This window comes from Lampris incognitus, chromosome 16 (genome assembly GCF_029633865.1).
Source record: "Lampris incognitus isolate fLamInc1 chromosome 16, fLamInc1.hap2, whole genome shotgun sequence".
Lineage (NCBI taxonomy): Eukaryota > Metazoa > Chordata > Actinopteri > Lampriformes > Lampridae > Lampris > Lampris incognitus.
This window is the reverse complement of record NC_079226.1, coordinates 10,328,127-10,343,067: the sequence shown is the minus strand read 5'-3', so window position 1 is coordinate 10,343,067 and position 14,941 is coordinate 10,328,127.

Genomic DNA, 14,941 nt, shown 5'->3' with positions numbered 1-14,941 from the left:
TTGTACTTCTTGACACTTTGAGGGGACAATTCCAACTGGGATGCAGCTTTTAAAGGTGTGGTAAAGATAGTTTACTTATGACAGAAGAAAGATTGCTGTGTAAAATGTTTCAGCCATTTATCTGATGAGACGACAAAATCCTCATGACAACATAAAATATGTCATAAATTCGCAACATGTCCATTCCATTATTTTTTCCCATGTCATGTAGAGTCCATTTCTGAACCAAATAGAAAAACCTATGTCAGAGATTGTTTTAACAGCTGAGCATGTCCACATTTATTAAGTTAATTTGGTATTTTTCCATTAAAAAGATGTTACAAAGGATCATACAATGCCACAGCACATTACCTACAAATGATCATTTAGGCACATTTCTTCACCGATTGCCAGTTCAGAAATAATGCAAAAGGTTTATAGTCTTATCACCCAAGGGAGTACCATCACAACATTTGATTCAGTGTTATTTTTCTCTGGTGGAATCCAGTTAGGGGTAAGGGTAAAATAAAGATGTCAGTTATGTCATCCCATTTAGTCGAAACAACTTTCAGCAATTGTTAGCTTAACATTGTCATCCATCTCTTAGCGGGATCTAAAATTAATGAGTGCGACATTAATTTAAACAGCTAAAGTCAGAAACATGTAATATTTCTACGTTTAAACAACAATTTATGAACGCTTTACTAACCTACTTGAGGACCGCTGAGAACTTCTCAACACTTGATCACCTCAATTCACCATTTTTTCATAGTCAAGTCTCACTGTGTACTGAGGAACTGCCACTCCCTATGATCCTCCATCTTTAATGCAGTCACTCAGAGTTGTTTATCAACCAGCAAATTGTAGAATTTGTCCAGAGCACCATCCGTCCATGTGCCCCCAGACTCATCAAAACTGTCCAAGCAACACTAGAATGCTTGAGGAGGAGTGTCCAACAGAAAGGGAGGGATTGGCTTTATGTTCTTGATGTTGGCTTCGGACTTATTTCCATAGCTGATGAACAGAATGAAGACGACGCGATCACTTTTGCGGATCACCTGAGCTCGGCACCATCGCTCATTCACAGCAAAGAGAGCAAGACAGGTGCTACCGGGAGCCAGGGTCTCAGTGAATGACCCGTTTTGCCTCTCAGTCCGGCCTACTTCCTGAGCGAGTCTTGAAACTTTGTCGAGGTCGTCTGTGTTGGTGTGCTGGCACCAGAAGCATTGGGGTCCCACAATGCAGGATGTGCACACCTCCACAGTTTTATTTAGAGTAATGTCAGGCTTTTTATAGCTGCAGATACTCACATGTTGCTCGGGGGATTGAAGCTGTGTCACATTTGGCTCAGTGTGACCACTTTGAATGAAAGCCTGTGTCAGAATAAGACCTTGGTCCACTAAAATGATATCCCAAACATTGTCTGTCTCCTCAATGAAGGTGCATGCATAGAGTTTCTCTGGATTCCCTGTCCTAGTCATTTTGAACACTGTTAAAGCTTCCTTGTCCCATTGTTTCTGATCATCGCCTACGCCTCTGAGTTTACAAGGAATGCTGAACCTTGGACATTCTGTGAACTCCTTGTCAAGGAAACAGGTCTTGAGACTTGAGACTGTTGCTTCATTGCCAAAATCAATGAATTCAACACGAACAGTCCCATCACCAAGTTTACCTCTGACAACCGCACGGTACTATGAAGTCATCAGAAAATTCTGCCCTCACCAGATCACTGATACACAGGTCATTATACTCAACTGGACTATCAGGAAATGACTCAGGCGCATTAAGCTTCTCCACAAGGGATTGTATGTCATTACTTTCCTTCTGCAGCTGAATAGAAAAACTAGAGGAACTGTTGAAATGTGAAACATACACATCTGCTGACAAGCCTTTCTTTATGTCATTCTGGTGCTTGTAGAGGTTTTGTTTCTGGATTTATCCAGTGCCTTTACAAGTTCACCTTCTGGTACTAATATTTGAGTGGTGGACAGTACATTCAGATTTTGTTCAGCTTCAGCACATGATCCTTTGCCACTAGCCACTATCTTCCTAAATGATGACACATTTGCATACTCTTCATATTGGCAGTACTTTGACTCACTACATACGGTCTGTACTGAGGAAGGTAGGTCAGTCTGCTGGACCAAGCCACTCTCATTTCCTTGTTTTGCCTTTGCTATCCTCTCTAACTATTCAATTTGCATTCAACACTCCGTCATAAAGTCAACAATTAGCTTTCCTCTTGAGTCTTTCCCTACCACTGAAATGGTGAAATAATTACCTACTGTTTTTTTCTCCAAACCAGACATTTACATCCTGTACAGACCCTGGAACATTGAACAGCTCAAGTCGAATAGGGAAAGGGGCAGATATCAGACTCCTTTACCATAAGCATTTTGCCATAGTCCACAAAGTGCATCTGCAGGCTGGGATACAGGGCTGTTACTTGACCTCTGTACCACTGACTATCAGTGTACCTGGCAAGGCAGACGCTGTTGCACCCCAGAGGAAGATCTGTGGACTGTGGCTTGAGAAAAAGCTTAAGTAACCCAGAATTCTTTCTCTCTCGGCCCCCTAGTCAACAGGGATCTCTCCTGCATGCCCTGGTTAAGGTTTGTGTCTATGCATTGGGTTAAGGTTAGGTGTGTCTTGTGGGAGAGAAATGGAGCCGGGTTCTCTTATTGCGGTAGAGACTTAGTTCCTTGACATCGGAACCAAGCAGTCATCACAGGTCTAAAAACCTTGCAAGATAATCCAATGCCAGGGCTGCCAACTTCCAAGGATATCTTGGCGTGAGATTTCTGACTGGTGGGATGGGGCAGTTAGGATTGCAAAAGGAGTTAGCATATTCTCTTCCCTCCAATTACTTGAAAAACTTTTCACAAGCAGCTGTCACTGTGTGAAACTGAAACAATGAACAGTTATCAATATTAACTTATCTCGTTACTTTTTGTCCAGTTCTGTCTGTCGTGACAAAAGGTCTCCCGTGGTGAACGCCTTTGTCATTGCCCGATCCATTCTGGAACCCCGATTTCATCAACGCGTGTTTAACGCATGCGCAAAAATGCGTCTAATTCTCGTGACCGCTATCGTTTTACAACATTTTCAAAAAGCGTCTTCTCCGCCCTGAAATCATGGATTCTTTTGCCTTTTACCCTCATTTGCAGGAACATTTCTTAAAAGGTGAAACTGCCTCCAACATTGATCTCGCAGACCAAGTAAAACTGAAATGGGCATCTTCAACTTTCACCCTTAAAAGATAACGGCATGCACATTTTAAAAAGAAACAAAGAAAAGTAAAAGCAATGCTAGCTACCCAGACATGCCCGACTTACTGAAAAAATTAATTTCACAAATTTCATTTATAAGTCCATAAAGTTCACCAAAAGGATTTAGTTTACAAATTATTACATACGGAGGCTTAGAAAACTGGGACTTTCTGGTTAATAACAATTTGATCATGTGTTTAATACACAAATGTAATTTGTTTAAAATACAACGCTGTCCCACAGCATTTAAAAGTCAGCCTTACTTGTTCAACTCCTGTACCTGAGTAAAAGTAGTGCATAAATGACTTCATGTTTAATGTAATTTAATCTCAATCAGATATATAGTCATTTCCTTGTACTCTGAACTGGAACTTTCTCAGCCGGTTTCTTTTTTGCTCTTAAAACAGACAACAGTCTTCGACACCGGCCCCAGCAGGCAGTACATGCGGGTAGTTGTGCTGTCAGAGGAATTGAAGAGATGTGTTCTGACAGAGTGCCACAATAACCCTGGAACTGGAAATCACAATGGCATCAGAGGCACCAGAAAGAGTTTTTGCTGGCTACTACTGGCCTACACTGATACAGGATGTTAAAGACTGGGTAATGTACTACAGAGTGATATATGCATGTCACTTGAAACATCTGCTAATTTGTTTAGACTCGGACATGATTTTTGGCTTTTTGTGATGTTGCATAAAATGAAACTGCCACACAATTTCCCAATTTGCAATTAGTGTCGTACAGGTGGAACATTTGTAGGATGTGATACTGTTAGATGTCTCCTTCATTGGCCTTTCATTATGCTAGACATTAATTTTTTTCTAAAAATGTATTCATTTGTATACATATTTACACAAGCTGCCAGTTGTATTTCAAACTCATCTAATTAAGGATGCATTTTTCCTTCGCCAGTATTTTCCCCAACAGACTACAGGAATTTCCTGCGCTGTCTTCATGCTGATGGTAAGCATGTTTGATTCCTCAAAGCTGTTATATGTACATACGTATGGCCAGCTATACAGTAACCAAAGCAAGGCAAGCGCGCCATTCTAGTGGTTAACTTTAGACAACTGCCTTACATACACTGTTATCAGAGAGAGTATGACGTATCCCAAAATCACTTACAATGCTACAATTTCATTTAGCAGACGGTTTTATCCAAAGTGATGTACATCTGAGAGTTAATACAATACAAGCAAGGATATAGTCAGGGGACAACAACGCAAGTAAGTGCAAAAAAAACTAGGTTCAAGTCCGATAGGACATATATGTCTGAATGTTCTCATTCATCCAGGTTATGGTTATCCAAAGGAATTGAATCCAGTGCAACTGGACTTGGTATATACCAAGTCCAGTTGCACTGGATTCAATTCCTTTAGATAGGACATATAGATGTAGATGAGTGAATGTGGAGATGTGTGCGAGTCTGTTACTAGATGGCATTTACTTATGTTGCTCTTTAGCCTGGTTACTTCTCGTTATGTTAAAAGCAAACTAAACGTCTCTGATCTTGATCTATTTTCCATGTTAAATGAAGACTGCTATTCCAGCTTTCACCCTCCAATCAGGGAGCTTTTACACCTGGAGTAACAGGTGAACACAATGACCTACCTGCTAGAATACCCTCAGTACTCGTGGTACCTGAGGACCTTTTTGAGAACCCCTGCCTTAAAGGACCATCCTGGTGTTTTTGTATGTTTTAGACCATTTACTTTAAATTCTATTTGGTGTACTTTAAATGGTTCCCGGCCATTTTCCAAAGTTGTAGAACTAGATTTTTTTGTATGCGTTTTTCCTACCTTCCAGGCAGCAACTGCAGAGACTGCTGCAGAGACTTGGAAGGTGTCCTGTCCTCATCTAACGTTCCGGTATCAGACTAGACAGGTAGTTAACATGGTTGATCTAAAGACGTCAGGCTTGAATACGTTTAGGATCTTCAGTGAGTTTCCTTGTTTATTCGGCGTTCTCATTGAATCCTTTCTTTGTAAAACTGAAAAAATAAATACATCTGATTACAATTTGTTGTACGTGTGGTTATTTGCTTCCACATTACAGGTAAGCTACACTACAGGTAAGTATACGTTCATAAAGATAAATAATATATTCTCCTTGACATTTCTATAGCAACCACATTATCAAATAAAACTGTGAAAACAATGAAATACAGTATTTTCAGGTAGGCAATATCAGCTCAATTTGAAGTGAACCTGGGCTCGTGATCAGCTAACCAGCTAGGGTGCTTAGCTAACTAAACGGCCTAGCATGGATAAGCAAGATATTAGCTCTGCCAAACGTATTCAAATATTTGCAGAAACAACTCAAAAAGGGTAAATTCGTCATCCAACTATCATCAATATACAACAAATCAAGTTATGTAATACTCACAGGCCATCTATTCTCGAAACTTCACCGAGAGAAAATAGCTGCTAAATGCACAGCGGGCTCCAATTATGCAACAACTAAAATGGAGACCGGCGCAGCGGACTTTTACGTAAATTAACAATGACCACTAGATGGCGCTTACAGCGCCGCTGTGAAATTATACCGGGAATTGGACAAATTATATGAATTACCAGCGCAGTGTGAGATAATCAATCCGTCACAGCAGACTTGTTTCTGTCAGAGTAGCATGTCTACGTTATAATGCAGTTGGAGTTTTAAATCTCTACTAGTTGATTCCCCTGCCATACCGAAATGATCGGAAACCAATGGCTGCCTGTATGTTAGGAGAAACACATAAAACAACTAGAGCATTTTGACACTAGAAGACCCGTCTAAATCTCCCTCCTCTTCATCCTGCCAGCTAACCGCCTTCCCCCTGCCCCTAAACCCCCCCCCACTCCAGCTCCCTCCCCCCAAATGCTCAGAATCATCTGAAATGCCCAGAAAAGTGGTTTTTAGCCATTTTTAGAAAATGCATATTTTGCATAATTATGTATAATTATTATAATTATTTTAATTTTCTGCTATTTTTCTGGTCCTCTCTGGAACAATACCTACCACCTCCAAAAAAATTCAGGATCAGAAGTGCATTTTTGCAAAAAAAAATGCATTTATTTTGCATAATGCCAAAACATTTAAGTCCCAGAAATTTTTTTTATATAGGTGAAAAAAATCAAAGATGCTCAGAATCATCTGAAATGCCGAGAAAGGTGGTTTTTAGCCATTTTTAGAAAAATGCATTTTTGCATAATTATGCATAATTATGCATAATTTTTAATTTTCTGGGATTTTTCCCTTACTCTCTGAGACAATACCTACCACCTCCAAAAAGAATTAGGATCATAAATGCTTTAGTTTTCGGTCCCGCTATCTACACTAACACCACACACACACACACACACTAACACTACACACACTAACACCACACACACACACACATTACGAAAATATGGGAGTAGATGCTTTGGAAAATGGTCGGGCGTAATGTAAATGATCGAAAACCTGCAAAAACACCGGAATGGTCCTTCTTTCCTGTTGGTCGATCACATTATTAATTTGAATTGCCAATCGACGGAATCGTGTTTTTTTCCCGGCAAAATGATCAGAATGACAAAACGCCCCATTCACACCTTTCTCTGTTGCGATTGTGCTCAGCTCAGTTTACGCCACATGGAAATGCATAAACATGCGACTTTCTTCCTTATCGTCTGCTTCTTCTTCTTCTTTTTTTTTAATTGAACGATTTCTAATGTACAAACATGGCAATAACATTTCCATATTAGAACAATAGGACCAGGAGCATACTGTAGCGAATTCGGGGGGCAACGCAACCACAGGAACTGCCGCGGCCGGGAAGCGAACCCGTATCGCCCGCATCGTAGGCGACATGGCTAACCGCTCGACTAAAGGGTCAGATCCGCCAACCAGCGGCCACGTGTCTTCTTATCCATGCACGTTACAATACAAAGAAAAGACAGAAAATTTTTTAAAACAGACGAGAGGTTGAAATAACATCAGAAGGTCTGGTTTTATTCAATGTTTCCAGGTTGAGGGACTCCCTTGTTTGTACCTCAGAATAACATTGTGATACCTCAAGAACGTGTCACAGCCTTATGTACAGAAACCAACCCTGGCCCCCCTCCCTGCCAGGGAACTATAGGCCTTTTTCTAAACCTCCTTTCTTTTCTAAAATTTTAGAAAAAAAGTTGTTGAAAAGCAACTTGTTATTTGCACAGGGTGTTCCGAAAATTTCAGTCTGGTTTTCGTAACTGAAACGGCCCTCCTTAAGGTTTCCAATGATATTTTAACTGCTGCAGATGCTGGAGATCCAGCAAACAAAAAACGTCCCCAGTACGTCCCCTAAAGGTCCTCTCCGAACGTCCAGTAAATGTCATTGTGTAGGGTTCTCATTACGTCACGGGGACGTAATTACAGGACGATCCCCATGATCCTGTAGACGTCTAGAAGGCTTTCCCGTAACGTCCCTATAATGTCCTAACGTCCCCCAATAACATCCCCGCGACGTCCCGGGGACGTCTAGAGGACTCCCCTAACGCGCTTGTAATGTCATCGGGACGTTACAGGGACGTCCCGCAATAACGTCCCCGTGACGTAAATGACATTTGCAAAATGATGTTTGCCCGGCGTTCGGAGAGGACCTTTGGGGGATGTGCTGGGGACGTTTTTTTGTTTGTTTGTTGGGGAGTGCTCGGTTTTGCTTTTATTGGACCTTAGCACAGCATTCGATACTGTTGACCACCACATACTAATCCATAGACTAAACCACCTGGTGTGCATTTCTGGGACTGCATTAGAATGGTTCTCTTCCTACCTCACATATAGGACTCTCAGTCTCTGTAGGTGAGTTTGTGTTGGATAATAACAACAACAACAATAATAGTAATGATAATGAATTACATTCATATAGCACTTTTATCTAGACACCCAAAGCGCTTCACAGTGAAGGGGGGGGGTAACTCACTGCAACCACCACTAATATGTACCACCTACCTGGATGATACACGGCAGCCATTTTTCACCAGAACACTCACCACACATCAGCTTGAGGTGGAGAGGGAGGAATCACTGGGCCAATTAAACAGGGGGGTGATTAGGCGGCCGGAGGGAGAGAGCCAGGTTGGGAATTTTCACAGGACACCGGGGGACCCCCTACTTTTTGCGATAATTGCCATGGGAACTTTAATGACCACAGTGAATCAGGACCTCGGTTTAACGTTTCATCTGAAGGATGGTATCTCCTACAGCAGTGTCCCCATCACTGCACTGGGGCATTGGGATTTTTGTTGTTTATTAGGACCAGAGGGAAGACTTCCCCCTACTGGCCCACCAACACCACTTCCAGCAGCAACTCAGTTTTCCTGGGAGGTCTCCGTCCAAGTACTAGCGAAGCCCATACCTGCTTAGCTTCTATCATGCAGCAGAACCAGGGTACATGTTGGTATGGCTGCTGGATACTACTGCTGCTTTATCATGCAGCATCCCCCACGGATTGGTATTGGGACCTATTTACTTCTCCACATACATGCTTCGTCTAGGACAGATTATCAATGGCTTCAGAGACATAAAAGACAATGAGACAATGTGGTCAATGGTACGAAGAAACCATTGACCATATTGTCTTAGGCTGCTCAGAACTGGCAAAGACCGAGTACATATACAGGCACAACAAGGCAGCAGCATACCTGCACTGGAAGATTTGCAGGAGTTACAAGATCAAGACGACTGAGAAGTGCTACGAACATCAGCCAAAAACGGTCACGGAGAACAATGATGTCTCCATCCTCTGGGACACGCCCATCCAGACGGACAGAGAGATAAAAGCCAACAAGCCCGACATGGTTATCAAGGACAGGGAGGAAAAGAGGTGCATGCTCATCGACATGGCAATACCATCCGGGGGGGAAAAAAACAAACACCTCAGTGAAAGTCACAGAGAAGCTGACCAACTACAAAGACCTGGAGACTGAAATCAACAGGATGTGGGGCATGAAGACCGAAACAACACCGGTGGTCATCGGAGCTCTAGGACTCATGAAGAAGGGAATGGAGTTCACCAGCTGTATCCCAGGCAACGTCAACATCCATGCAGTCCAGAAGATCGACCTACTCGAAACAGCCCACATATTATGACGAGTACTGTCAATCAAGTGACATCTGCACTGTAGTGCCTCAGGTCCATAGTTTGGACCCAGCTCTACAGGATGTAAAACAGGAAACACGAAAGAATCAATAATAATAATAATTATAATCATTAAATTTACATAGCGCTTTTCTAGACAACCACAGCTTGAAGTGACGATTATTGCTTCTGACAACGTTCGCTCATTGATCAGGCAGAACTTTGGTACCATCTTGGTCTAGCCTGCTTAATCTCGGTGTGACTTTGACCAGTTCACGAGTTTTGACACTCATATTAGGACGCTGACTCGATCACATTTCTTTCACTTCAGAAACATAGCCAAACTCAAGTCTGTTGTGTCAAGGGGTGAAATGGAGATGCTAATACATGCTTTTATCTCGTCATGTTTAGACTACTGGAATTCTCATTTTACCTGCCCTAATAAGTCTTCCCTGGACCGTTCACAAACTGCCAAAAATGCTGCTGCTAGGCTTTTAACACGGTCCAACAGATGGCCACACATTGCACCTATTTTAACATCTGTGCACTGGCTTCCTGTGAATCTTAGAATTCATTTCAAAATCTTGGTGCTCACGTATAAAGCCCTACATGGCCTGGCTCCCGTGGTGTGGGGGTGCAGAAGGTACATGATGTACGTGGACCTCCTGTACCCCCACACCACGAACTGAGCTCTTAGGTCCTCTAACCAGGGTCTTCTCGGACACGTTTTAAGACTCAGGGAGACCGTGCTTTCGTCAGCAGCACCTAAACTTAAGAGTAGTCTCCCAATACGTCTGAGGTCTGTGGACTCTTAGAAAGCTATTAAAAACCCAACTGTTCAGACAGGCATTTAGGCAGCATGTGGTATTTCATGTTTTAACTTGTGTTTATCCCTATTTCCTCTGGTTTGTCTTGTGTTGTTCATCTTTGTTTTATTTGTTTATTTATTTGTTCCAACCCAGCCACTGAGGATGTACAAGCCAGTGCATTCTTAGTGCCGGTCCCAAGCCCGGAAAAATGGGGAGGGTTGCGTCCGGAAGGGCATCTGGCGTAAAATCTTTGCGTGGAGGTGGGATTACATCAAGGTGGAGGTGGGATTACATCAATGATCGGCTCTGAGCCCTTCCTTGTTTGCAATGGTGATGGACGGGTTGACGGTCAAGATTAGGCAGGAGTCTCCATGGACGCTGATGTTCGCAGATGACATTGCGATCTGTAGCGAGAGTAGGGTGACGGTTGAGGAGAGCCTGGAGAGGTGGAGGTATGCACTGGAGAGAAGAGGAATTAAAGTCAGCAGGAGCAAGACAAAATACCTACGCATGAATGAGAGGGAGGACAGTGGAACGGTGAGGATGCAAGTAGAGGTGACGAAGGCATATGTGTTTAAATACTTCGGGTCAACTGTCCAAAGTAACGGGGAGTGCAGAAGAGAGGTGAAGAAGAGAGTGCAGGCAGGGTGGAGTGGGTGGAGAAGAGTGTCAGGAGTGATTTGCAACAGAAGGGTACCAGCAAGAGTTAAAGGGAAGGTTTACAAGATGGTTGTGAGACCAGCTATGTTATATGGTTTGGAGACAGTGGCACTGATGAAAAGACAGGAGGTGAAGCTGGAGGTGGCAGAGTTGAAGATGATAAGATTTTCATTGGGATTGACAATGAGTATAATAGAGGGAGCGCTAAAGTTAAACGGTTTGGAGACAAAGCAAGAGAGGCAAGATTGAGATGGCTTGGACATGTGTGGAGGAGAGATGCTGGGTATATTGGGAGAGGATGCTGAATATGGAACTGACAGGGAAGAGGAGAAGAAGGCCAAAGAGGAGGTTTATGGATGTGGTGAGGGAGGACATGCAGGTGGCTGGTGTGACAGAGGAAAATGCAGAAGACAGGAAGAAATGGAAACAGATGACCCGCTGTGGCGACCCCTAACGGGAACAGCCGAACGTAATAGTAGATTTATTTATCCCCCCCGCCCTTTTTTCCTCCCCAATTGTATCCGGCCAATTACCCCACTATTCCGAGCCATCCCGGTCGCTGCTCCACCCCCTCTGCCGAACCAGGGAGGGCTGCAGACTACCACATGCCTCCTCCGATACATGTGGAATCGCCAGCCGCTTCTTTTCACCTGACAGTGAGGAGTTTCACCAGGGGGACGTAGTGCGTGGGACGATCACGTTACGGACTTGTGACAGTGAAGGCGCTTTAAAAATAAATGATACTTACTTAGGCCGAGCGTTTTCCTGCCTTTCTGTTGGCAGAGGTTATTCTGGCAGGTTTCAGCAGCCATGATATATATGTAAAAAAAAAGAATTGTGAGCAAATAGAGCTAGAGAAAGAGCTATAGATTAGAAACTAGACAGATAAGATAGACAGATAGATAGATAGAGATAGCTAAACCAGTGAAGAAGCTGCTGATAAAATAGCATTCTTCAAAATAAATGACTAAATAAACCAACAGAATCCTCACAACTAAATGCAGGTAAAAGAACAGCAGACACAATGAGACGATGGAAACCATCAGATTTGGTATTTTTTGCTGCATTTATTCACTGATTGAAAGAAGAGAAGCATTCATTCAACATTAACTCAAATCGACATTCGGCAGGTTGACCCCCCGGCTGTGCACCACATGTCGGTAAAAGGATTTTAAATATAGAGGCTTGTCGATCCCTCCCTCTTCCCCGCAACAGAATCACGGCCCAGCCCTTTACAGACTGATCTAATCCGTCCTTCTCCAAACCCAAGAGGGCTTTCCCGCCACAGACAAAGCCAAAATGGCAGCCAGATAAGTTTCAAATTGAGGTTTTCAGGCAACCTATAAATTGTACCTAAAGCAGATTTCAGAGAAAAGACAAAGCACTATCTAAACACGTTTCAAATAACCATCAAAAACAGCACCGGAAGTGCCACTTAAGGTACAGATTATTTCTAAACGGTGCAAGTGTGGTGAGGGCTCGGCTGCTATTTGGGTGCCTTCGCTAAACGAAGCCTTATAGCAGGTCCACAGAAAGTATCTCCAGCTCTATGCTAACAAAACAAAAAAAAAAGGTTCCCTTCAGGGGAAATTGGGAGTTAAAACTTTTGGTTGGAAATTTTGAGTCCAGCTAAACTGAGGCTTGGTCTGTGTTGTTGAAGAAACAGCTTCTTAAACTCCTAAGATATACCTGAGTCCCTTCAGATATATTTGAAACATGTTGGGATGCCTTTCAAACCACATTTGGCTTTATTTAAAATGCTGACAGTCTATAAACATTCTACAGCTGAATTTGATACTGAATTAAAGGCAATCATATGTCTTTAAAACCAAATCAGATTTAAATTCACATCAAATTTAAAATTTTTAAGGTGTTCAAATGTATTTGAATTGCTTGCAAGCATCTAAAACATGTTCCACCGTATTTGAAATCTGGTCCAGCTGTATTTTGGCAGAAGTCTGGTTCCCTGCTTACAGAAGAACAGGTAAAAACCCGCTGCTATGTGCTCAGTCACACAGGAACGTAGCACTCAGAATATTCAACATTTAAGATGGTAAAACCATTTCTGAAAACAAAAAAACAAAACAAAACCAAAACATCGCTTTTGTGTTACAAACTCTGGTTTCTCAACACACTTCATGTTCATAAACTGAACCCAGACTTGAGTTGCATAAGAGTATACCATGGTAATGCACTGTTGATATCTATACAAATATGCACTGTGTGAGTTTTATAAGATTATATATGTATATATATGTGTATATATACACACACACATATATATATATATATGTATAGTTCATATTTCTTCCTCTACGGTTTTCTATAGACGCAGCCGGGCGCTGTCAGCACTGCTTGTGCCCTCTTGTGGCCACTAGTAAGACTGCTGTTATTGCAAACTGTCCTGATTTTAAACAAATGCACAACATTCGTACCACGATAAAACTGGGGCCGTCTAGCCAGTCTCACAGAGACCAAGAGTGAGCCCGTCGTCACCGCTGCTGTCGCTGGGCTGGCTGACCAGAATCCAAAGATCTTAAACCAAAAGGATAAGATTTCATAAATCATAATATAATCATCATAAGGCCAAGTATCATCAATGCAAGATCTTATTAGGTTATGTCTCTGCTTCTATCTGACAGTGAGAAAAAGCGAAACAAAATGGAGGAAAAAAAGAGAACTTTAGAAGAGCGTGGATTATATGCATTCCTCTTGCATAGTTAAGTGACTTAACTGGGCAGCAGGCCTGCCTGCCTGATGAATTAGGTTTGGCTTTCACGACTCGACAAGAAAGACTTTGTTTACCCGGCCAGGAAACGCCAAAGCCATAGTAGTCAAGCTCTAAACAGGGACAGTTGGTTGAACACTTAGCGAGAATACCAACGAGTTAGCTGCAGTAACCGTCAGCTACCTGGCCCATCTGAGTCGAGTCATTAGCTTGTGCACTAGAGCCAAAAATTACCAGTTTGGCCATGTTACACTATTAGTGCCCATTATTTGTTCCTTGCTGAAAACTAAGAAGCTTTGTTGGCAAGTATGTAACAATGCCCTCAAAAACACTGCCATGGTGAGACGCTCAGCAATCTAAAAATTAGTTGGCATAGAAACACCCAACTCTTAAGCAATGGCCATTAAACAGGATTATAAAACCAACACGGCTGCCACTGACCACTGGAATGGACAAACATTCTCTATGGCTCTGAGTGTAGCCATCATATAACAGGCTTTAAGGGCCCTCCTCCTCCTCCTCCTCCTCACAGAAGATTGTTTCATAGTGGTTCGTTCAGGCTGTACATTTGCATGGTTACACAAGATTGCTTGTAAAATCTGTTACCCAGACCTGGTGGTTTTTTTTCCACGTTAAATTAGAAAGAAAAAACCCCCCAAAAAACAAACACACAAACCACGTTGGGTCTCACTGAGTTATTCGATGTCCCTGCTGGAATCCTGCCTTAAGCAGGTTCATATGAAATCTGGTAGGTTATCTGTGATGGTAGTAGTCTCTGGCTTCTGCAATTAGTGATACAGAACTTGTAGACAAAGGAAAACTGGTCTGGAAAAAATGATAACCCTAGCCAAAACATTTAACCCTCTTTAGGCCTCTCACGGCGCCACATTTAGGCTGGCCAAGAGCCGCCACCAATTTGGCCACACTGTACTACAGACACCCGGTTGGCATCTCTCCTCCACTATGGTGTGTTTACAATAATCGACAATGCTTTACATGACACAAATATTCTAAAATGGAGCTGGCATAGATGACAGGTTACTTAGCCATGACCATAGTGGAAGTTAACACTGCCATGTCTGAGCCGTCTACCAGGGATTCTGGGCGAGTCTTCAGTGTAGGCGTTCACCTGGTCTAGCCGAGCACAGATCTGGCAGATAGGTGCTTTGGTATTACAGTATCACCCACACATGATTCAGGCTAAATCTCCGATACTTGTGCTGGTTATGAAGGGGCGTTGGATTGCAGTGTTGAACCCAACCTCTCTAAGTGGACCTCCTGGCAAACCGTACTGACGTTTCCCTCATCAACAGCTTTATCGGGGGGGGGGGGGTGTCTTTGACCTCACTCTCTGGAGAGACAGATGACATCTGAGATCAGCTCTGTGATTCCTTTTTTTTCCCTACTTGGCTAC